At 46.2% G+C, this 21,036-nt stretch overlaps 14 non-coding genes across 14 annotated transcripts; all 14 read right to left on the bottom strand.

Annotated features, from left to right (window-relative positions):
- Window positions 1-101: 101 nt before the first annotated feature.
- On the bottom strand, window positions 102-292 carry LOC142272096 (U2 spliceosomal RNA). Its single transcript, XR_012737033.1, has one exon. It is a non-coding gene; the product is annotated as a U2 spliceosomal RNA (small nuclear RNA).
- A 1,387-nt stretch (window positions 293-1,679) lies between these two features.
- LOC142272095 (U2 spliceosomal RNA) lies at window positions 1,680-1,870 on the bottom strand. The gene has a single exon (XR_012737032.1). It is a non-coding gene; the product is annotated as a U2 spliceosomal RNA (small nuclear RNA).
- A 1,387-nt stretch (window positions 1,871-3,257) lies between these two features.
- LOC142272094 (U2 spliceosomal RNA) lies at window positions 3,258-3,448 on the bottom strand. Its single transcript, XR_012737031.1, has one exon. It is a non-coding gene; the product is annotated as a U2 spliceosomal RNA (small nuclear RNA).
- A 1,387-nt stretch (window positions 3,449-4,835) lies between these two features.
- On the bottom strand, window positions 4,836-5,026 carry LOC142272093 (U2 spliceosomal RNA). The gene has a single exon (XR_012737030.1). It is a non-coding gene; the product is annotated as a U2 spliceosomal RNA (small nuclear RNA).
- A 1,387-nt stretch (window positions 5,027-6,413) lies between these two features.
- LOC142272091 (U2 spliceosomal RNA) lies at window positions 6,414-6,604 on the bottom strand. The gene has a single exon (XR_012737029.1). It is a non-coding gene; the product is annotated as a U2 spliceosomal RNA (small nuclear RNA).
- A 1,387-nt stretch (window positions 6,605-7,991) lies between these two features.
- On the bottom strand, window positions 7,992-8,182 carry LOC142272090 (U2 spliceosomal RNA). The gene has a single exon (XR_012737028.1). It is a non-coding gene; the product is annotated as a U2 spliceosomal RNA (small nuclear RNA).
- Window positions 8,183-9,569: 1,387 nt separating this feature from the next.
- LOC142272089 (U2 spliceosomal RNA) lies at window positions 9,570-9,760 on the bottom strand. The gene has a single exon (XR_012737027.1). It is a non-coding gene; the product is annotated as a U2 spliceosomal RNA (small nuclear RNA).
- A 1,388-nt stretch (window positions 9,761-11,148) lies between these two features.
- Window positions 11,149-11,339, bottom strand: LOC142272088 (U2 spliceosomal RNA). Its single transcript, XR_012737026.1, has one exon. It is a non-coding gene; the product is annotated as a U2 spliceosomal RNA (small nuclear RNA).
- A 1,387-nt stretch (window positions 11,340-12,726) lies between these two features.
- Window positions 12,727-12,917, bottom strand: LOC142272086 (U2 spliceosomal RNA). The gene has a single exon (XR_012737024.1). It is a non-coding gene; the product is annotated as a U2 spliceosomal RNA (small nuclear RNA).
- Window positions 12,918-14,304: 1,387 nt separating this feature from the next.
- On the bottom strand, window positions 14,305-14,495 carry LOC142272085 (U2 spliceosomal RNA). Its single transcript, XR_012737023.1, has one exon. It is a non-coding gene; the product is annotated as a U2 spliceosomal RNA (small nuclear RNA).
- Window positions 14,496-15,882: 1,387 nt separating this feature from the next.
- On the bottom strand, window positions 15,883-16,073 carry LOC142272084 (U2 spliceosomal RNA). Its single transcript, XR_012737022.1, has one exon. It is a non-coding gene; the product is annotated as a U2 spliceosomal RNA (small nuclear RNA).
- Window positions 16,074-17,460: 1,387 nt separating this feature from the next.
- On the bottom strand, window positions 17,461-17,651 carry LOC142272083 (U2 spliceosomal RNA). Its single transcript, XR_012737021.1, has one exon. It is a non-coding gene; the product is annotated as a U2 spliceosomal RNA (small nuclear RNA).
- A 1,387-nt stretch (window positions 17,652-19,038) lies between these two features.
- Window positions 19,039-19,229, bottom strand: LOC142272082 (U2 spliceosomal RNA). Its single transcript, XR_012737020.1, has one exon. It is a non-coding gene; the product is annotated as a U2 spliceosomal RNA (small nuclear RNA).
- A 1,387-nt stretch (window positions 19,230-20,616) lies between these two features.
- LOC142272080 (U2 spliceosomal RNA) lies at window positions 20,617-20,807 on the bottom strand. The gene has a single exon (XR_012737019.1). It is a non-coding gene; the product is annotated as a U2 spliceosomal RNA (small nuclear RNA).
- Between the last annotated feature and the right edge of the window lie 229 nt (window positions 20,808-21,036).

The following is a 21,036-nucleotide window of genomic DNA, read 5'->3' as shown; positions in this document are numbered from 1 at the left end:
AAATTGAGGTGCATATGAAGACGTATGCTTTCTTCCAATTCATTAAATCGGGCTAATATGAATCAGGTGAATTGAGTTCTGCTTTTGGAAACTGGGTTAAGAAGGGGTGCACCGTTCCTGGAGGTACTGCAATACCAGGTCAATGCGTGGAGTGGACAGAGCAAGCTCTTTTTCCATCTCCCTGTTCTAAAAATCCATTTAATATATGGTCCCCAGATAGGGGACGTATCAGATATTAAACTGATAAGAACAGATACTACACTTGATCTTAGCCAAAAGGCCGAGAAGCGATAACCAGAATTGGTTTGGGCCTCGAGTGGCACCCTGGCCTATGCCGGACACATCTTAGGGAGAGAGAGCGAGAGGGAGACAAACCCACGCCTACACAAGACATTTTGTCACCCAAGCCAACCCTTGAAAAGGCTGCTTTGCAGAGCAAAAACAAGAAGAATGGTGCGTTTTGCAGCCGCCGCCCACTGCAATGAATCTGAATAACTCCTCCTTTAGGGCGCAAGCAACTCCCCTCCCCCTTGCAGTCTTTCCAATTCACGATACAAAAAGACGGACAGGACAGGTTGCCTGACTTTCCGTCACTGCCACCCTTTGCCATCCTTACCCGTAGAAAGCCCTTTCATCATCCCCAAACCCTAATCTTTTCCCTTTCCTTCCCAGCCCCCAAACCCTGCCCTCTGTACCTTTCTCACCACCCGCTTCCCTTCTCCTGTCATCCCCCTACCACCCGGGAAAAAAAGAGATTGCCCCCTCCTTCCACTAGCCCACCCTCCCACCCAAAGAACAACTTCTTCTGCGCAGCTTGTTTTCTAGGCAGCAGCGCTATTGTGATGTCATCGGGGGGCATTGTGACAAGCCGCCAGTGTTCCGTCTCTTCATGTTGTGCACAGTTCAAACGGAAAATACATCAACAGGCAGACTACAGAAAAGCTTACTATCAAAGGTTAGAGGGGGGCTTTCTCAGAGGGCTTTTTACAGTTTTTCTATTCCCAATTAGCCGTTTAAGTGTACTTATTGAAAGTAGTAATTCTTTCATAGGCCGCCCTTTCTTAGTATTTGACGTTCCTTATATTGCGGTATGAGGCTTCGCAGTAGGTTGCAAACATTCATCACCCATGACTGTCCCCAATTGAGCTCAGAAGCTCAATGTCTATCATGACCTCTCTTTTAGAATGTCCAAGAGCAAGCAAACTATTCCTCCAGGAGAGGGCGCCAACAGACTACTAAAGAGATCATCATTACTCAAAGAAAACCCCAAAAACCAATGCATGATAGGAATAAACAGGTAACTTTCTTTGGAGTGGAAGCGGAGAGATCGCACCAGATGCCAATTCTAGATCTTATCACACCTGTGGTCACTGCAGCAGCAGGTGAATCCACTTTGTCCAAAAGGGATCTATTCCATTCAATTGCAAATGATCTAGATAAGACAGAGAACTGCAGCACGGGGACATAGCCGAGTTGGTCAGGTTGAGTGGTGATGAGTTTGCTATTTGGATGAATAAAGAAAGTCAAAAGTGTGAAAGATAAAAAACAAAAGGAGGAAGTGTGAAAAGTGAATGGGCCAAATTGAGGTGCATATGAAGACGTATGCTTTCTTCCAATTCATTAAATCGGGCTAATATGAATCAGGTGAATTGAGTTCTGCTTTTGGAAACTGGGTTAAGAAGGGGTGCACCGTTCCTGGAGGTACTGCAATACCAGGTCAATGCGTGGAGTGGACAGAGCAAGCTCTTTTTCCATCTCCCTGTTCTAAAAATCCATTTAATATATGGTCCCCAGATAGGGGACGTATCAGATATTAAACTGATAAGAACAGATACTACACTTGATCTTAGCCAAAAGGCCGAGAAGCGATAACCAGAATTGGTTTGGGCCTCGAGTGGCACCCTGGCCTATGCCGGACACATCTTAGGGAGAGAGAGCGAGAGGGAGACAAACCCACGCCTACACAAGACATTTTGTCACCCAAGCCAACCCTTGAAAAGGCTGCTTTGCAGAGCAAAAACAAGAAGAATGGTGCGTTTTGCAGCCGCCGCCCACTGCAATGAATCTGAATAACTCCTCCTTTAGGGCGCAAGCAACTCCCCTCCCCCTTGCAGTCTTTCCAATTCACGATACAAAAAGACGGACAGGACAGGTTGCCTGACTTTCCGTCACTGCCACCCTTTGCCATCCTTACCCGTAGAAAGCCCTTTCATCATCCCCAAACCCTAATCTTTTCCCTTTCCTTCCCAGCCCCCAAACCCTGCCCTCTGTACCTTTCTCACCACCCGCTTCCCTTCTCCTGTCATCCCCCTACCACCCGGGAAAAAAAGAGATTGCCCCCTCCTTCCACTAGCCCACCCTCCCACCCAAAGAACAACTTCTTCTGCGCAGCTTGTTTTCTAGGCAGCAGCGCTATTGTGATGTCATCGGGGGGCATTGTGACAAGCCGCCAGTGTTCCGTCTCTTCATGTTGTGCACAGTTCAAACGGAAAATACATCAACAGGCAGACTACAGAAAAGCTTACTATCAAAGGTTAGAGGGGGGCTTTCTCAGAGGGCTTTTTACAGTTTTTCTATTCCCAATTAGCCGTTTAAGTGTACTTATTGAAAGTAGTAATTCTTTCATAGGCCGCCCTTTCTTAGTATTTGACGTTCCTTATATTGCGGTATGAGGCTTCGCAGTAGGTTGCAAACATTCATCACCCATGACTGTCCCCAATTGAGCTCAGAAGCTCAATGTCTATCATGACCTCTCTTTTAGAATGTCCAAGAGCAAGCAAACTATTCCTCCAGGAGAGGGCGCCAACAGACTACTAAAGAGATCATCATTACTCAAAGAAAACCCCAAAAACCAATGCATGATAGGAATAAACAGGTAACTTTCTTTGGAGTGGAAGCGGAGAGATCGCACCAGATGCCAATTCTAGATCTTATCACACCTGTGGTCACTGCAGCAGCAGGTGAATCCACTTTGTCCAAAAGGGATCTATTCCATTCAATTGCAAATGATCTAGATAAGACAGAGAACTGCAGCACGGGGACATAGCCGAGTTGGTCAGGTTGAGTGGTGATGAGTTTGCTATTTGGATGAATAAAGAAAGTCAAAAGTGTGAAAGATAAAAAACAAAAGGAGGAAGTGTGAAAAGTGAATGGGCCAAATTGAGGTGCATATGAAGACGTATGCTTTCTTCCAATTCATTAAATCGGGCTAATATGAATCAGGTGAATTGAGTTCTGCTTTTGGAAACTGGGTTAAGAAGGGGTGCACCGTTCCTGGAGGTACTGCAATACCAGGTCAATGCGTGGAGTGGACAGAGCAAGCTCTTTTTCCATCTCCCTGTTCTAAAAATCCATTTAATATATGGTCCCCAGATAGGGGACGTATCAGATATTAAACTGATAAGAACAGATACTACACTTGATCTTAGCCAAAAGGCCGAGAAGCGATAACCAGAATTGGTTTGGGCCTCGAGTGGCACCCTGGCCTATGCCGGACACATCTTAGGGAGAGAGAGCGAGAGGGAGACAAACCCACGCCTACACAAGACATTTTGTCACCCAAGCCAACCCTTGAAAAGGCTGCTTTGCAGAGCAAAAACAAGAAGAATGGTGCGTTTTGCAGCCGCCGCCCACTGCAATGAATCTGAATAACTCCTCCTTTAGGGCGCAAGCAACTCCCCTCCCCCTTGCAGTCTTTCCAATTCACGATACAAAAAGACGGACAGGACAGGTTGCCTGACTTTCCGTCACTGCCACCCTTTGCCATCCTTACCCGTAGAAAGCCCTTTCATCATCCCCAAACCCTAATCTTTTCCCTTTCCTTCCCAGCCCCCAAACCCTGCCCTCTGTACCTTTCTCACCACCCGCTTCCCTTCTCCTGTCATCCCCCTACCACCCGGGAAAAAAAGAGATTGCCCCCTCCTTCCACTAGCCCACCCTCCCACCCAAAGAACAACTTCTTCTGCGCAGCTTGTTTTCTAGGCAGCAGCGCTATTGTGATGTCATCGGGGGGCATTGTGACAAGCCGCCAGTGTTCCGTCTCTTCATGTTGTGCACAGTTCAAACGGAAAATACATCAACAGGCAGACTACAGAAAAGCTTACTATCAAAGGTTAGAGGGGGGCTTTCTCAGAGGGCTTTTTACAGTTTTTCTATTCCCAATTAGCCGTTTAAGTGTACTTATTGAAAGTAGTAATTCTTTCATAGGCCGCCCTTTCTTAGTATTTGACGTTCCTTATATTGCGGTATGAGGCTTCGCAGTAGGTTGCAAACATTCATCACCCATGACTGTCCCCAATTGAGCTCAGAAGCTCAATGTCTATCATGACCTCTCTTTTAGAATGTCCAAGAGCAAGCAAACTATTCCTCCAGGAGAGGGCGCCAACAGACTACTAAAGAGATCATCATTACTCAAAGAAAACCCCAAAAACCAATGCATGATAGGAATAAACAGGTAACTTTCTTTGGAGTGGAAGCGGAGAGATCGCACCAGATGCCAATTCTAGATCTTATCACACCTGTGGTCACTGCAGCAGCAGGTGAATCCACTTTGTCCAAAAGGGATCTATTCCATTCAATTGCAAATGATCTAGATAAGACAGAGAACTGCAGCACGGGGACATAGCCGAGTTGGTCAGGTTGAGTGGTGATGAGTTTGCTATTTGGATGAATAAAGAAAGTCAAAAGTGTGAAAGATAAAAAACAAAAGGAGGAAGTGTGAAAAGTGAATGGGCCAAATTGAGGTGCATATGAAGACGTATGCTTTCTTCCAATTCATTAAATCGGGCTAATATGAATCAGGTGAATTGAGTTCTGCTTTTGGAAACTGGGTTAAGAAGGGGTGCACCGTTCCTGGAGGTACTGCAATACCAGGTCAATGCGTGGAGTGGACAGAGCAAGCTCTTTTTCCATCTCCCTGTTCTAAAAATCCATTTAATATATGGTCCCCAGATAGGGGACGTATCAGATATTAAACTGATAAGAACAGATACTACACTTGATCTTAGCCAAAAGGCCGAGAAGCGATAACCAGAATTGGTTTGGGCCTCGAGTGGCACCCTGGCCTATGCCGGACACATCTTAGGGAGAGAGAGCGAGAGGGAGACAAACCCACGCCTACACAAGACATTTTGTCACCCAAGCCAACCCTTGAAAAGGCTGCTTTGCAGAGCAAAAACAAGAAGAATGGTGCGTTTTGCAGCCGCCGCCCACTGCAATGAATCTGAATAACTCCTCCTTTAGGGCGCAAGCAACTCCCCTCCCCCTTGCAGTCTTTCCAATTCACGATACAAAAAGACGGACAGGACAGGTTGCCTGACTTTCCGTCACTGCCACCCTTTGCCATCCTTACCCGTAGAAAGCCCTTTCATCATCCCCAAACCCTAATCTTTTCCCTTTCCTTCCCAGCCCCCAAACCCTGCCCTCTGTACCTTTCTCACCACCCGCTTCCCTTCTCCTGTCATCCCCCTACCACCCGGGAAAAAAAGAGATTGCCCCCTCCTTCCACTAGCCCACCCTCCCACCCAAAGAACAACTTCTTCTGCGCAGCTTGTTTTCTAGGCAGCAGCGCTATTGTGATGTCATCGGGGGGCATTGTGACAAGCCGCCAGTGTTCCGTCTCTTCATGTTGTGCACAGTTCAAACGGAAAATACATCAACAGGCAGACTACAGAAAAGCTTACTATCAAAGGTTAGAGGGGGGCTTTCTCAGAGGGCTTTTTACAGTTTTTCTATTCCCAATTAGCCGTTTAAGTGTACTTATTGAAAGTAGTAATTCTTTCATAGGCCGCCCTTTCTTAGTATTTGACGTTCCTTATATTGCGGTATGAGGCTTCGCAGTAGGTTGCAAACATTCATCACCCATGACTGTCCCCAATTGAGCTCAGAAGCTCAATGTCTATCATGACCTCTCTTTTAGAATGTCCAAGAGCAAGCAAACTATTCCTCCAGGAGAGGGCGCCAACAGACTACTAAAGAGATCATCATTACTCAAAGAAAACCCCAAAAACCAATGCATGATAGGAATAAACAGGTAACTTTCTTTGGAGTGGAAGCGGAGAGATCGCACCAGATGCCAATTCTAGATCTTATCACACCTGTGGTCACTGCAGCAGCAGGTGAATCCACTTTGTCCAAAAGGGATCTATTCCATTCAATTGCAAATGATCTAGATAAGACAGAGAACTGCAGCACGGGGACATAGCCGAGTTGGTCAGGTTGAGTGGTGATGAGTTTGCTATTTGGATGAATAAAGAAAGTCAAAAGTGTGAAAGATAAAAAACAAAAGGAGGAAGTGTGAAAAGTGAATGGGCCAAATTGAGGTGCATATGAAGACGTATGCTTTCTTCCAATTCATTAAATCGGGCTAATATGAATCAGGTGAATTGAGTTCTGCTTTTGGAAACTGGGTTAAGAAGGGGTGCACCGTTCCTGGAGGTACTGCAATACCAGGTCAATGCGTGGAGTGGACAGAGCAAGCTCTTTTTCCATCTCCCTGTTCTAAAAATCCATTTAATATATGGTCCCCAGATAGGGGACGTATCAGATATTAAACTGATAAGAACAGATACTACACTTGATCTTAGCCAAAAGGCCGAGAAGCGATAACCAGAATTGGTTTGGGCCTCGAGTGGCACCCTGGCCTATGCCGGACACATCTTAGGGAGAGAGAGCGAGAGGGAGACAAACCCACGCCTACACAAGACATTTTGTCACCCAAGCCAACCCTTGAAAAGGCTGCTTTGCAGAGCAAAAACAAGAAGAATGGTGCGTTTTGCAGCCGCCGCCCACTGCAATGAATCTGAATAACTCCTCCTTTAGGGCGCAAGCAACTCCCCTCCCCCTTGCAGTCTTTCCAATTCACGATACAAAAAGACGGACAGGACAGGTTGCCTGACTTTCCGTCACTGCCACCCTTTGCCATCCTTACCCGTAGAAAGCCCTTTCATCATCCCCAAACCCTAATCTTTTCCCTTTCCTTCCCAGCCCCCAAACCCTGCCCTCTGTACCTTTCTCACCACCCGCTTCCCTTCTCCTGTCATCCCCCTACCACCCGGGAAAAAAAGAGATTGCCCCCTCCTTCCACTAGCCCACCCTCCCACCCAAAGAACAACTTCTTCTGCGCAGCTTGTTTTCTAGGCAGCAGCGCTATTGTGATGTCATCGGGGGGCATTGTGACAAGCCGCCAGTGTTCCGTCTCTTCATGTTGTGCACAGTTCAAACGGAAAATACATCAACAGGCAGACTACAGAAAAGCTTACTATCAAAGGTTAGAGGGGGGCTTTCTCAGAGGGCTTTTTACAGTTTTTCTATTCCCAATTAGCCGTTTAAGTGTACTTATTGAAAGTAGTAATTCTTTCATAGGCCGCCCTTTCTTAGTATTTGACGTTCCTTATATTGCGGTATGAGGCTTCGCAGTAGGTTGCAAACATTCATCACCCATGACTGTCCCCAATTGAGCTCAGAAGCTCAATGTCTATCATGACCTCTCTTTTAGAATGTCCAAGAGCAAGCAAACTATTCCTCCAGGAGAGGGCGCCAACAGACTACTAAAGAGATCATCATTACTCAAAGAAAACCCCAAAAACCAATGCATGATAGGAATAAACAGGTAACTTTCTTTGGAGTGGAAGCGGAGAGATCGCACCAGATGCCAATTCTAGATCTTATCACACCTGTGGTCACTGCAGCAGCAGGTGAATCCACTTTGTCCAAAAGGGATCTATTCCATTCAATTGCAAATGATCTAGATAAGACAGAGAACTGCAGCACGGGGACATAGCCGAGTTGGTCAGGTTGAGTGGTGATGAGTTTGCTATTTGGATGAATAAAGAAAGTCAAAAGTGTGAAAGATAAAAAACAAAAGGAGGAAGTGTGAAAAGTGAATGGGCCAAATTGAGGTGCATATGAAGACGTATGCTTTCTTCCAATTCATTAAATCGGGCTAATATGAATCAGGTGAATTGAGTTCTGCTTTTGGAAACTGGGTTAAGAAGGGGTGCACCGTTCCTGGAGGTACTGCAATACCAGGTCAATGCGTGGAGTGGACAGAGCAAGCTCTTTTTCCATCTCCCTGTTCTAAAAATCCATTTAATATATGGTCCCCAGATAGGGGACGTATCAGATATTAAACTGATAAGAACAGATACTACACTTGATCTTAGCCAAAAGGCCGAGAAGCGATAACCAGAATTGGTTTGGGCCTCGAGTGGCACCCTGGCCTATGCCGGACACATCTTAGGGAGAGAGAGCGAGAGGGAGACAAACCCACGCCTACACAAGACATTTTGTCACCCAAGCCAACCCTTGAAAAGGCTGCTTTGCAGAGCAAAAACAAGAAGAATGGTGCGTTTTGCAGCCGCCGCCCACTGCAATGAATCTGAATAACTCCTCCTTTAGGGCGCAAGCAACTCCCCTCCCCCTTGCAGTCTTTCCAATTCACGATACAAAAAGACGGACAGGACAGGTTGCCTGACTTTCCGTCACTGCCACCCTTTGCCATCCTTACCCGTAGAAAGCCCTTTCATCATCCCCAAACCCTAATCTTTTCCCTTTCCTTCCCAGCCCCCAAACCCTGACCTCTGTACCTTTCTCACCACCCGCTTCCCTTCTCCTGTCATCCCCCTACCACCCGGGAAAAAAAGAGATTGCCCCCTCCTTCCACTAGCCCACCCTCCCACCCAAAGAACAACTTCTTCTGCGCAGCTTGTTTTCTAGGCAGCAGCGCTATTGTGATGTCATCGGGGGGCATTGTGACAAGCCGCCAGTGTTCCGTCTCTTCATGTTGTGCACAGTTCAAACGGAAAATACATCAACAGGCAGACTACAGAAAAGCTTACTATCAAAGGTTAGAGGGGGGCTTTCTCAGAGGGCTTTTTACAGTTTTTCTATTCCCAATTAGCCGTTTAAGTGTACTTATTGAAAGTAGTAATTCTTTCATAGGCCGCCCTTTCTTAGTATTTGACGTTCCTTATATTGCGGTATGAGGCTTCGCAGTAGGTTGCAAACATTCATCACCCATGACTGTCCCCAATTGAGCTCAGAAGCTCAATGTCTATCATGACCTCTCTTTTAGAATGTCCAAGAGCAAGCAAACTATTCCTCCAGGAGAGGGCGCCAACAGACTACTAAAGAGATCATCATTACTCAAAGAAAACCCCAAAAACCAATGCATGATAGGAATAAACAGGTAACTTTCTTTGGAGTGGAAGCGGAGAGATCGCACCAGATGCCAATTCTAGATCTTATCACACCTGTGGTCACTGCAGCAGCAGGTGAATCCACTTTGTCCAAAAGGGATCTATTCCATTCAATTGCAAATGATCTAGATAAGACAGAGAACTGCAGCACGGGGACATAGCCGAGTTGGTCAGGTTGAGTGGTGATGAGTTTGCTATTTGGATGAATAAAGAAAGTCAAAAGTGTGAAAGATAAAAAACAAAAGGAGGAAGTGTGAAAAGTGAATGGGCCAAATTGAGGTGCATATGAAGACGTATGCTTTCTTCCAATTCATTAAATCGGGCTAATATGAATCAGGTGAATTGAGTTCTGCTTTTGGAAACTGGGTTAAGAAGGGGTGCACCGTTCCTGGAGGTACTGCAATACCAGGTCAATGCGTGGAGTGGACAGAGCAAGCTCTTTTTCCATCTCCCTGTTCTAAAAATCCATTTAATATATGGTCCCCAGATAGGGGACGTATCAGATATTAAACTGATAAGAACAGATACTACACTTGATCTTAGCCAAAAGGCCGAGAAGCGATAACCAGAATTGGTTTGGGCCTCGAGTGGCACCCTGGCCTATGCCGGACACATCTTAGGGAGAGAGAGCGAGAGGGAGACAAACCCACGCCTACACAAGACATTTTGTCACCCAAGCCAACCCTTGAAAAGGCTGCTTTGCAGAGCAAAAACAAGAAGAATGGTGCGTTTTGCAGCCGCCGCCCACTGCAATGAATCTGAATAACTCCTCCTTTAGGGCGCAAGCAACTCCCCTCCCCCTTGCAGTCTTTCCAATTCACGATACAAAAAGACGGACAGGACAGGTTGCCTGACTTTCCGTCACTGCCACCCTTTGCCATCCTTACCCGTAGAAAGCCCTTTCATCATCCCCAAACCCTAATCTTTTCCCTTTCCTTCCCAGCCCCCAAACCCTGCCCTCTGTACCTTTCTCACCACCCGCTTCCCTTCTCCTGTCATCCCCCTACCACCCGGGAAAAAAAGAGATTGCCCCCTCCTTCCACTAGCCCACCCTCCCACCCAAAGAACAACTTCTTCTGCGCAGCTTGTTTTCTAGGCAGCAGCGCTATTGTGATGTCATCGGGGGGCATTGTGACAAGCCGCCAGTGTTCCGTCTCTTCATGTTGTGCACAGTTCAAACGGAAAATACATCAACAGGCAGACTACAGAAAAGCTTACTATCAAAGGTTAGAGGGGGGCTTTCTCAGAGGGCTTTTTACAGTTTTTCTATTCCCAATTAGCCGTTTAAGTGTACTTATTGAAAGTAGTAATTCTTTCATAGGCCGCCCTTTCTTAGTATTTGACGTTCCTTATATTGCGGTATGAGGCTTCGCAGTAGGTTGCAAACATTCATCACCCATGACTGTCCCCAATTGAGCTCAGAAGCTCAATGTCTATCATGACCTCTCTTTTAGAATGTCCAAGAGCAAGCAAACTATTCCTCCAGGAGAGGGCGCCAACAGACTACTAAAGAGATCATCATTACTCAAAGAAAACCCCAAAAACCAATGCATGATAGGAATAAACAGGTAACTTTCTTTGGAGTGGAAGCGGAGAGATCGCACCAGATGCCAATTCTAGATCTTATCACACCTGTGGTCACTGCAGCAGCAGGTGAATCCACTTTGTCCAAAAAGGGATCTATTCCATTCAATTGCAAATGATCTAGATAAGACAGAGAACTGCAGCACGGGGACATAGCCGAGTTGGTCAGGTTGAGTGGTGATGAGTTTGCTATTTGGATGAATAAAGAAAGTCAAAAGTGTGAAAGATAAAAAACAAAAGGAGGAAGTGTGAAAAGTGAATGGGCCAAATTGAGGTGCATATGAAGACGTATGCTTTCTTCCAATTCATTAAATCGGGCTAATATGAATCAGGTGAATTGAGTTCTGCTTTTGGAAACTGGGTTAAGAAGGGGTGCACCGTTCCTGGAGGTACTGCAATACCAGGTCAATGCGTGGAGTGGACAGAGCAAGCTCTTTTTCCATCTCCCTGTTCTAAAAATCCATTTAATATATGGTCCCCAGATAGGGGACGTATCAGATATTAAACTGATAAGAACAGATACTACACTTGATCTTAGCCAAAAGGCCGAGAAGCGATAACCAGAATTGGTTTGGGCCTCGAGTGGCACCCTGGCCTATGCCGGACACATCTTAGGGAGAGAGAGCGAGAGGGAGACAAACCCACGCCTACACAAGACATTTTGTCACCCAAGCCAACCCTTGAAAAGGCTGCTTTGCAGAGCAAAAACAAGAAGAATGGTGCGTTTTGCAGCCGCCGCCCACTGCAATGAATCTGAATAACTCCTCCTTTAGGGCGCAAGCAACTCCCCTCCCCCTTGCAGTCTTTCCAATTCACGATACAAAAAGACGGACAGGACAGGTTGCCTGACTTTCCGTCACTGCCACCCTTTGCCATCCTTACCCGTAGAAAGCCCTTTCATCATCCCCAAACCCTAATCTTTTCCCTTTCCTTCCCAGCCCCCAAACCCTGCCCTCTGTACCTTTCTCACCACCCGCTTCCCTTCTCCTGTCATCCCCCTACCACCCGGGAAAAAAAGAGATTGCCCCCTCCTTCCACTAGCCCACCCTCCCACCCAAAGAACAACTTCTTCTGCGCAGCTTGTTTTCTAGGCAGCAGCGCTATTGTGATGTCATCGGGGGGCATTGTGACAAGCCGCCAGTGTTCCGTCTCTTCATGTTGTGCACAGTTCAAACGGAAAATACATCAACAGGCAGACTACAGAAAAGCTTACTATCAAAGGTTAGAGGGGGGCTTTCTCAGAGGGCTTTTTACAGTTTTTCTATTCCCAATTAGCCGTTTAAGTGTACTTATTGAAAGTAGTAATTCTTTCATAGGCCGCCCTTTCTTAGTATTTGACGTTCCTTATATTGCGGTATGAGGCTTCGCAGTAGGTTGCAAACATTCATCACCCATGACTGTCCCCAATTGAGCTCAGAAGCTCAATGTCTATCATGACCTCTCTTTTAGAATGTCCAAGAGCAAGCAAACTATTCCTCCAGGAGAGGGCGCCAACAGACTACTAAAGAGATCATCATTACTCAAAGAAAACCCCAAAAACCAATGCATGATAGGAATAAACAGGTAACTTTCTTTGGAGTGGAAGCGGAGAGATCGCACCAGATGCCAATTCTAGATCTTATCACACCTGTGGTCACTGCAGCAGCAGGTGAATCCACTTTGTCCAAAAGGGATCTATTCCATTCAATTGCAAATGATCTAGATAAGACAGAGAACTGCAGCACGGGGACATAGCCGAGTTGGTCAGGTTGAGTGGTGATGAGTTTGCTATTTGGATGAATAAAGAAAGTCAAAAGTGTGAAAGATAAAAAACAAAAGGAGGAAGTGTGAAAAGTGAATGGGCCAAATTGAGGTGCATATGAAGACGTATGCTTTCTTCCAATTCATTAAATCGGGCTAATATGAATCAGGTGAATTGAGTTCTGCTTTTGGAAACTGGGTTAAGAAGGGGTGCACCGTTCCTGGAGGTACTGCAATACCAGGTCAATGCGTGGAGTGGACAGAGCAAGCTCTTTTTCCATCTCCCTGTTCTAAAAATCCATTTAATATATGGTCCCCAGATAGGGGACGTATCAGATATTAAACTGATAAGAACAGATACTACACTTGATCTTAGCCAAAAGGCCGAGAAGCGATAACCAGAATTGGTTTGGGCCTCGAGTGGCACCCTGGCCTATGCCGGACACATCTTAGGGAGAGAGAGCGAGAGGGAGACAAACCCACGCCTACACAAGACATTTTGTCACCCAAGCCAACCCTTGAAAAGGCTGCTTTGCAGAGCAAAAACAAGAAGAATGGTGCGTTTTGCAGCCGCCGCCCACTGCAATGAATCTGAATAACTCCTCCTTTAGGGCGCAAGCAACTCCCCTCCCCCTTGCAGTCTTTCCAATTCACGATACAAAAAGACGGACAGGACAGGTTGCCTGACTTTCCGTCACTGCCACCCTTTGCCATCCTTACCCGTAGAAAGCCCTTTCATCATCCCCAAACCCTAATCTTTTCCCTTTCCTTCCCAGCCCCCAAACCCTGCCCTCTGTACCTTTCTCACCACCCGCTTCCCTTCTCCTGTCATCCCCCTACCACCCGGGAAAAAAAGAGATTGCCCCCTCCTTCCACTAGCCCACCCTCCCACCCAAAGAACAACTTCTTCTGCGCAGCTTGTTTTCTAGGCAGCAGCGCTATTGTGATGTCATCGGGGGGCATTGTGACAAGCCGCCAGTGTTCCGTCTCTTCATGTTGTGCACAGTTCAAACGGAAAATACATCAACAGGCAGACTACAGAAAAGCTTACTATCAAAGGTTAGAGGGGGGCTTTCTCAGAGGGCTTTTTACAGTTTTTCTATTCCCAATTAGCCGTTTAAGTGTACTTATTGAAAGTAGTAATTCTTTCATAGGCCGCCCTTTCTTAGTATTTGACGTTCCTTATATTGCGGTATGAGGCTTCGCAGTAGGTTGCAAACATTCATCACCCATGACTGTCCCCAATTGAGCTCAGAAGCTCAATGTCTATCATGACCTCTCTTTTAGAATGTCCAAGAGCAAGCAAACTATTCCTCCAGGAGAGGGCGCCAACAGACTACTAAAGAGATCATCATTACTCAAAGAAAACCCCAAAAACCAATGCATGATAGGAATAAACAGGTAACTTTCTTTGGAGTGGAAGCGGAGAGATCGCACCAGATGCCAATTCTAGATCTTATCACACCTGTGGTCACTGCAGCAGCAGGTGAATCCACTTTGTCCAAAAGGGATCTATTCCATTCAATTGCAAATGATCTAGATAAGACAGAGAACTGCAGCACGGGGACATAGCCGAGTTGGTCAGGTTGAGTGGTGATGAGTTTGCTATTTGGATGAATAAAGAAAGTCAAAAGTGTGAAAGATAAAAAACAAAAGGAGGAAGTGTGAAAAGTGAATGGGCCAAATTGAGGTGCATATGAAGACGTATGCTTTCTTCCAATTCATTAAATCGGGCTAATATGAATCAGGTGAATTGAGTTCTGCTTTTGGAAACTGGGTTAAGAAGGGGTGCACCGTTCCTGGAGGTACTGCAATACCAGGTCAATGCGTGGAGTGGACAGAGCAAGCTCTTTTTCCATCTCCCTGTTCTAAAAATCCATTTAATATATGGTCCCCAGATAGGGGACGTATCAGATATTAAACTGATAAGAACAGATACTACACTTGATCTTAGCCAAAAGGCCGAGAAGCGATAACCAGAATTGGTTTGGGCCTCGAGTGGCACCCTGGCCTATGCCGGACACATCTTAGGGAGAGAGAGCGAGAGGGAGACAAACCCACGCCTACACAAGACATTTTGTCACCCAAGCCAACCCTTGAAAAGGCTGCTTTGCAGAGCAAAAACAAGAAGAATGGTGCGTTTTGCAGCCGCCGCCCACTGCAATGAATCTGAATAACTCCTCCTTTAGGGCGCAAGCAACTCCCCTCCCCCTTGCAGTCTTTCCAATTCACGATACAAAAAGACGGACAGGACAGGTTGCCTGACTTTCCGTCACTGCCACCCTTTGCCATCCTTACCCGTAGAAAGCCCTTTCATCATCCCCAAACCCTAATCTTTTCCCTTTCCTTCCCAGCCCCCAAACCCTGCCCTCTGTACCTTTCTCACCACCCGCTTCCCTTCTCCTGTCATCCCCCTACCACCCGGGAAAAAAAGAGATTGCCCCCTCCTTCCACTAGCCCACCCTCCCACCCAAAGAACAACTTCTTCTGCGCAGCTTGTTTTCTAGGCAGCAGCGCTATTGTGATGTCATCGGGGGGTATTGTGACAAGCCGCCAGTGTTCCGTCTCTTCATGTTGTGCACAGTTCAAACGGAAAATACATCAACAGGCAGACTACAGAAAAGCTTACTATCAAAGGTTAGAGGGGGGCTTTCTCAGAGGGCTTTTTACAGTTTTTCTATTCCCAATTAGCCGTTTAAGTGTACTTATTGAAAGTAGTAATTCTTTCATAGGCCGCCCTTTCTTAGTATTTGACGTTCCTTATATTGCGGTATGAGGCTTCGCAGTAGGTTGCAAACATTCATCACCCATGACTGTCCCCAATTGAGCTCAGAAGCTCAATGTCTATCATGACCTCTCTTTTAGAATGTCCAAGAGCAAGCAAACTATTCCTCCAGGAGAGGGCGCCAACAGACTACTAAAGAGATCATCATTACTCAAAGAAAACCCCAAAAACCAATGCATGATAGGAATAAACAGGTAACTTTCTTTGGAGTGGAAGCGGAGAGATCGCACCAGATGCCAATTCTAGATCTTATCACACCTGTGGTCACTGCAGCAGCAGGTGAATCCACTTTGTCCAAAAGGGATCTATTCCATTCAATTGCAAATGATCTAGATAAGACAGAGAACTGCAGCACGGGGACATAGCCGAGTTGGTCAGGTTGAGTGGTGATGAGTTTGCTATTTGGATGAATAAAGAAAGTCAAAAGTGTGAAAGATAAAAAACAAAAGGAGGAAGTGTGAAAAGTGAATGGGCCAAATTGAGGTGCATATGAAGACGTATGCTTTCTTCCAATTCATTAAATCGGGCTAATATGAATCAGGTGAATTGAGTTCTGCTTTTGGAAACTGGGTTAAGAAGGGGTGCACCGTTCCTGGAGGTACTGCAATACCAGGTCAATGCGTGGAGTGGACAGAGCAAGCTCTTTTTCCATCTCCCTGTTCTAAAAATCCATTTAATATATGGTCCCCAGATAGGGGACGTATCAGATATTAAACTGATAAGAACAGATACTACACTTGATCTTAGCCAAAAGGCCGAGAAGCGATAACCAGAATTGGTTTGGGCCTCGAGTGGCACCCTGGCCTATGCCGGACACATCTTAGGGAGAGAGAGCGAGAGGGAGACAAACCCACGCCTACACAAGACATTTTGTCACCCAAGCCAACCCTTGAAAAGGCTGCTTTGCAGAGCAAAAACAAGAAGAATGGTGCGTTTTGCAGCCGCCGCCCACTGCAATGAATCTGAATAACTCCTCCTTTAGGGCGCAAGCAACTCCCCTCCCCCTTGCAGTCTTTCCAATTCACGATACAAAAAGACGGACAGGACAGGTTGCCTGACTTTCCGTCACTGCCACCCTTTGCCATCCTTACCCGTAGAAAGCCCTTTCATCATCCCCAAACCCTAATCTTTTCCCTTTCCTTCCCAGCCCCCAAACCCTGCCCTCTGTACCTTTCTCACCACCCGCTTCCCTTCTCCTGTCATCCCCCTACCACCCGGGAAAAAAAGAGATTGCCCCCTCCTTCCACTAGCCCACCCTCCCACCCAAAGAACAACTTCTTCTGCGCAGCTTGTTTTCTAGGCAGCAGCGCTATTGTGATGTCATCGGGGGGCATTGTGACAAGCCGCCAGTGTTCCGTCTCTTCATGTTGTGCACAGTTCAAACGGAAAATACATCAACAGGCAGACTACAGAAAAGCTTACTATCAAAGGTTAGAGGGGGGCTTTCTCAGAGGGCTTTTTACAGTTTTTCTATTCCCAATTAGCCGTTTAAGTGTACTTATTGAAAGTAGTAATTCTTTCATAGGCCGCCCTTTCTTAGTATTTGACGTTCCTTATATTGCGGTATGAGGCTTCGCAGTAGGTTGCAAACATTCATCACCCATGACTGTCCCCAATTGAGCTCAGAAGCTCAATGTCTATCATGACCTCTCTTTTAGAATGTCCAAGAGCAAGCAAACTATTCCTCCAGGAGAGGGCGCCAACAGACTACTAAAGAGATCATCATTACTCAAAGAAAACCCCAAAAACCAATGCATGATAGGAATAAACAGGTAACTTTCTTTGGAGTGGAAGCGGAGAGATCGCACCAGATGCCAATTCTAGATCTTATCACACCTGTGGTCACTGCAGCAGCAGGTGAATCCACTTTGTCCAAAAGGGATCTATTCCATTCAATTGCAAATGATCTAGATAAGACAGAGAACTGCAGCACGGGGACATAGCCGAGTTGGTCAGGTTGAGTGGTGATGAGTTTGCTATTTGGATGAATAAAGAAAGTCAAAAGTGTGAAAGATAAAAAACAAAAGGAGGAAGTGTGAAAAGTGAATGGGCCAAATTGAGGTGCATATGAAGACGTATGCTTTCTTCCAATTCATTAAATCGGGCTAATATGAATCAGGTGAATTGAGTTCTGCTTTTGGAAACTGGGTTAAGAAGGGGTGCACCGTTCCTGGAGGTACTGCAATACCAGGTCAATGCGTGGAGTGGACAGAGCAAGCTCTTTTTCCATCTCCCTGTTCTAAAAATCCATTTAATATATGGTCCCCAGATAGGGGACGTATCAGATATTAAACTGATAAGAACAGATACTACACTTGATCTTAGCCAAAAGGCCGAGAAGCGATAACCAGAATTGGTTTGGGCCTCGAGTGGCACCCTGGCCTATGCCGGACACATCTTAGGGAGAGAGAGCGAGAGGGAGACAAACCCACGCCTACACAAGACATTTTGTCACCCAAGCCAACCCTTGAAAAGGCTGCTTTGCAGAGCAAAAACAAGAAGAATGGTGCGTTTTGCAGCCGCCGCCCACTGCAATGAATCTGAATAACTCCTCCTTTAGGGCGCAAGCAACTCCCCTCCCCCTTGCAGTCTTTCCAATTCACGATACAAAAAGACGGACAGGACAGGTTGCCTGACTTTCCGTCACTGCCACCCTTTGCCATCCTTACCCGTAGAAAGCCCTTTCATCATCCCCAAACCCTAATCTTTTCCCTTTCCTTCCCAGCCCCCAAACCCTGCCCTCTGTACCTTTCTCACCACCCGCTTCCCTTCTCCTGTCATCCCCCTACCACCCGGGAAAAAAAGAGATTGCCCCCTCCTTCCACTAGCCCACCCTCCCACCCAAAGAACAACTTCTTCTGCGCAGCTTGTTTTCTAGGCAGCAGCGCTATTGTGATGTCATCGGGGGGCATTGTGACAAGCCGCCAGTGTTCCGTCTCTTCATGTTGTGCACAGTTCAAACGGAAAATACATCAACAGGCAGACTACAGAAAAGCTTACTATCAAAGGTTAGAGGGGGGCTTTCTCAGAGGCCTTTTTACAGTTTTTCTATTCCCAATTAGCCGTTTAAGTGTACTTATTGAAAGTAGTAATTCTTTCATAGGCCGCCCTTTCTTAGTATTTGACGTTCCTTATATTGCGGTATGAGGCTTCGCAGTAGGTTGCAAACATTCATCACCCATGACTGTCCCCAATTGAGCTCAGAAGCTCAATGTCTATCATGACCTCTCTTTTAGAATGTCCAAGAGCAAGCAAACTATTCCTCCAGGAGAGGGCGCCAACAGACTACTAAAGAGATCATCATTACTCAAAGAAAACCCCAAAAACCAATGCATGATAGGAATAAACAGGTAACTTTCTTTGGAGTGGAAGCGGAGAGATCGCACCAGATGCCAATTCTAGATCTTATCACACCTGTGGTCACTGCAGCAGCAGGTGAATCCACTTTGTCCAAAAGGGATCTATTCCATTCAATTGCAAATGATCTAGATAAGACAGAGAACTGCAGCACGGGGACATAGCCGAGTTGGTCAGGTTGAGTGGTGATGAGTTTGCTATTTGGATGAATAAAGAAAGTCAAAAGTGTGAAAGATAAAAAACAAAAGGAGGAAGTGTGAAAAGTGAATGGGCCAAATTGAGGTGCATATGAAGACGTATGCTTTCTTCCAATTCATTAAATCGGGCTAATATGAATCAGGTGAATTGAGTTCTGCTTTTGGAAACTGGGTTAAGAAGGGGTGCACCGTTCCTGGAGGTACTGCAATACCAGGTCAATGCGTGGAGTGGACAGAGCAAGCTCTTTTTCCATCTCCCTGTTCTAAAAATCCATTTAATATATGGTCCCCAGATAGGGGACGTATCAGATATTAAACTGATAAGAACAGATACTACACTTGATCTTAGCCAAAAGGCCGAGAAGCGATAACCAGAATTGGTTTGGGCCTCGAGTGGCACCCTGGCCTATGCCGGACACATCTTAGGGAGAGAGAGCGAGAGGGAGACAAACCCACGCCTACACAAGACATTTTGTCACCCAAGCCAACCCTTGAAAAGGCTGCTTTGCAGAGCAAAAACAAGAAGAATGGTGCGTTTTGCAGCCGCCGCCCACTGCAATGAATCTGAATAACTCCTCCTTTAGGGCGCAAGCAACTCCCCTCCCCCTTGCAGTCTTTCCAATTCACGATACAAAAAGACGGACAGGACAGGTTGCCTGACTTTCCGTCACTGCCACCCTTTGCCATCCTTACCCGTAGAAAGCCCTTTCATCATCCCCAAACCCTAATCTTTTCCCTTTCCTTCCCAGCCCCCAAACCCTGCCCTCTGTACCTTTCTCACCACCCGCTTCCCTTCTCCTGTCATCCCCCTACCACCCGGGAAAAAAAGAGATTGCCCCCTCCTTCCACTAGCCCACCCTCCCACCCAAAGAACAACTTCTTCTGCGCAGCTTGTTTTCTAGGCAGCAGCGCTATTGTGATGTCATCGGGGGGCATTGTGACAAGCCGCCAGTGTTCCATCTCTTCATGTTGTGCACAGTTCAAACGGAAAATACATCAACAGGCAGACTACAGAAAAGCTTACTATCAAAGGTTAGAGGGGGGCTTTCTCAGAGGGCTTTTTACAGTTTTTCTATTCCCAATTAGCCGTTTAAGTGTACTTATTGAAAGTAGTAATTCTTTCATAGGCCGCCCTTTCTTAGTATTTGACGTTCCTTATATTGCGGTATGAGGCTTCGCAGTAGGTTGCAAACATTCATCACCCATGACTGTCCCCAATTGAGCTCAGAAGCTCAATGTCTATCATGACCTCTCTTTTAGAATGTCCAAGAGCAAGCAAACTATTCCTCCAGGAGAGGGCGCCAACAGACTACTAAAGAGATCATCATTACTCAAAGAAAACCCCAAAAACCAATGCATGATAGGAATAAACAGGTAACTTTCTTTGGAGTGGAAGCGGAGAGATCGCACCAGATGCCAATTCTAGATCTTATCACACCTGTGGTCACTGCAGCAGCAGGTGAATCCACTTTGTCCAAAAGGGATCTATTCCATTCAATTGCAAATGATCTAGATAAGACAGAGAACTGCAGCACGGGGACATAGCCGAGTTGGTCAGGTTGAGTGGTGATGAGTTTGCTATTTGGATGAATAAAGAAAGTCAAAAGTGTGAAAGATAAAAAACAAAAGGAGGAAGTGTGAAAAGTGAATGGGCCAAATTGAGGTGCATATGAAGACGTATGCTTTCTTCCAATTCATTAAATCGGGCTAATATGAATCAGGTGAATTGAGTTCTGCTTTTGGAAACTGGGTTAAGAAGGGGTGCACCGTTCCTGGAGGTACTGCAATACCAGGTCAATGCGTGGAGTGGACAGAGCAAGCTCTTTTTCCATCTCCCTGTTCTAAAAATCCATTTAATATATGGTCCCCAGATAGGGGACGTATCAGATATTAAACTGATAAGAACAGATACTACACTTGATCTTAGCCAAAAGGCCGAGAAGCGATAACCAGAATTGGTTTGGGCCTCGAGTGGCACCCTGGCCTATGCCGGACACATCTTAGGGAGAGAGAGCGAGAGGGAGACAAACCCACGCCTACACAAGACATTTTGTCACCCAAGCCAACCCTTGAAAAGGCTGCTTTGCAGAGCAAAAACAAGAAGAATGGTGCGTTTTGCAGCCGCCGCCCACTGCAATGAATCTGAATAACTCCTCCTTTAGGGCGCAAGCAACTC

Source organism: Anomaloglossus baeobatrachus, unplaced genomic scaffold (genome assembly GCF_048569485.1).
Source record: "Anomaloglossus baeobatrachus isolate aAnoBae1 unplaced genomic scaffold, aAnoBae1.hap1 Scaffold_3439, whole genome shotgun sequence".
NCBI lineage: Eukaryota > Metazoa > Chordata > Amphibia > Anura > Aromobatidae > Anomaloglossus > Anomaloglossus baeobatrachus.
Note: the sequence above shows the minus strand (reverse complement) of the source record. Positions and strands in the feature narration are given on the sequence as shown.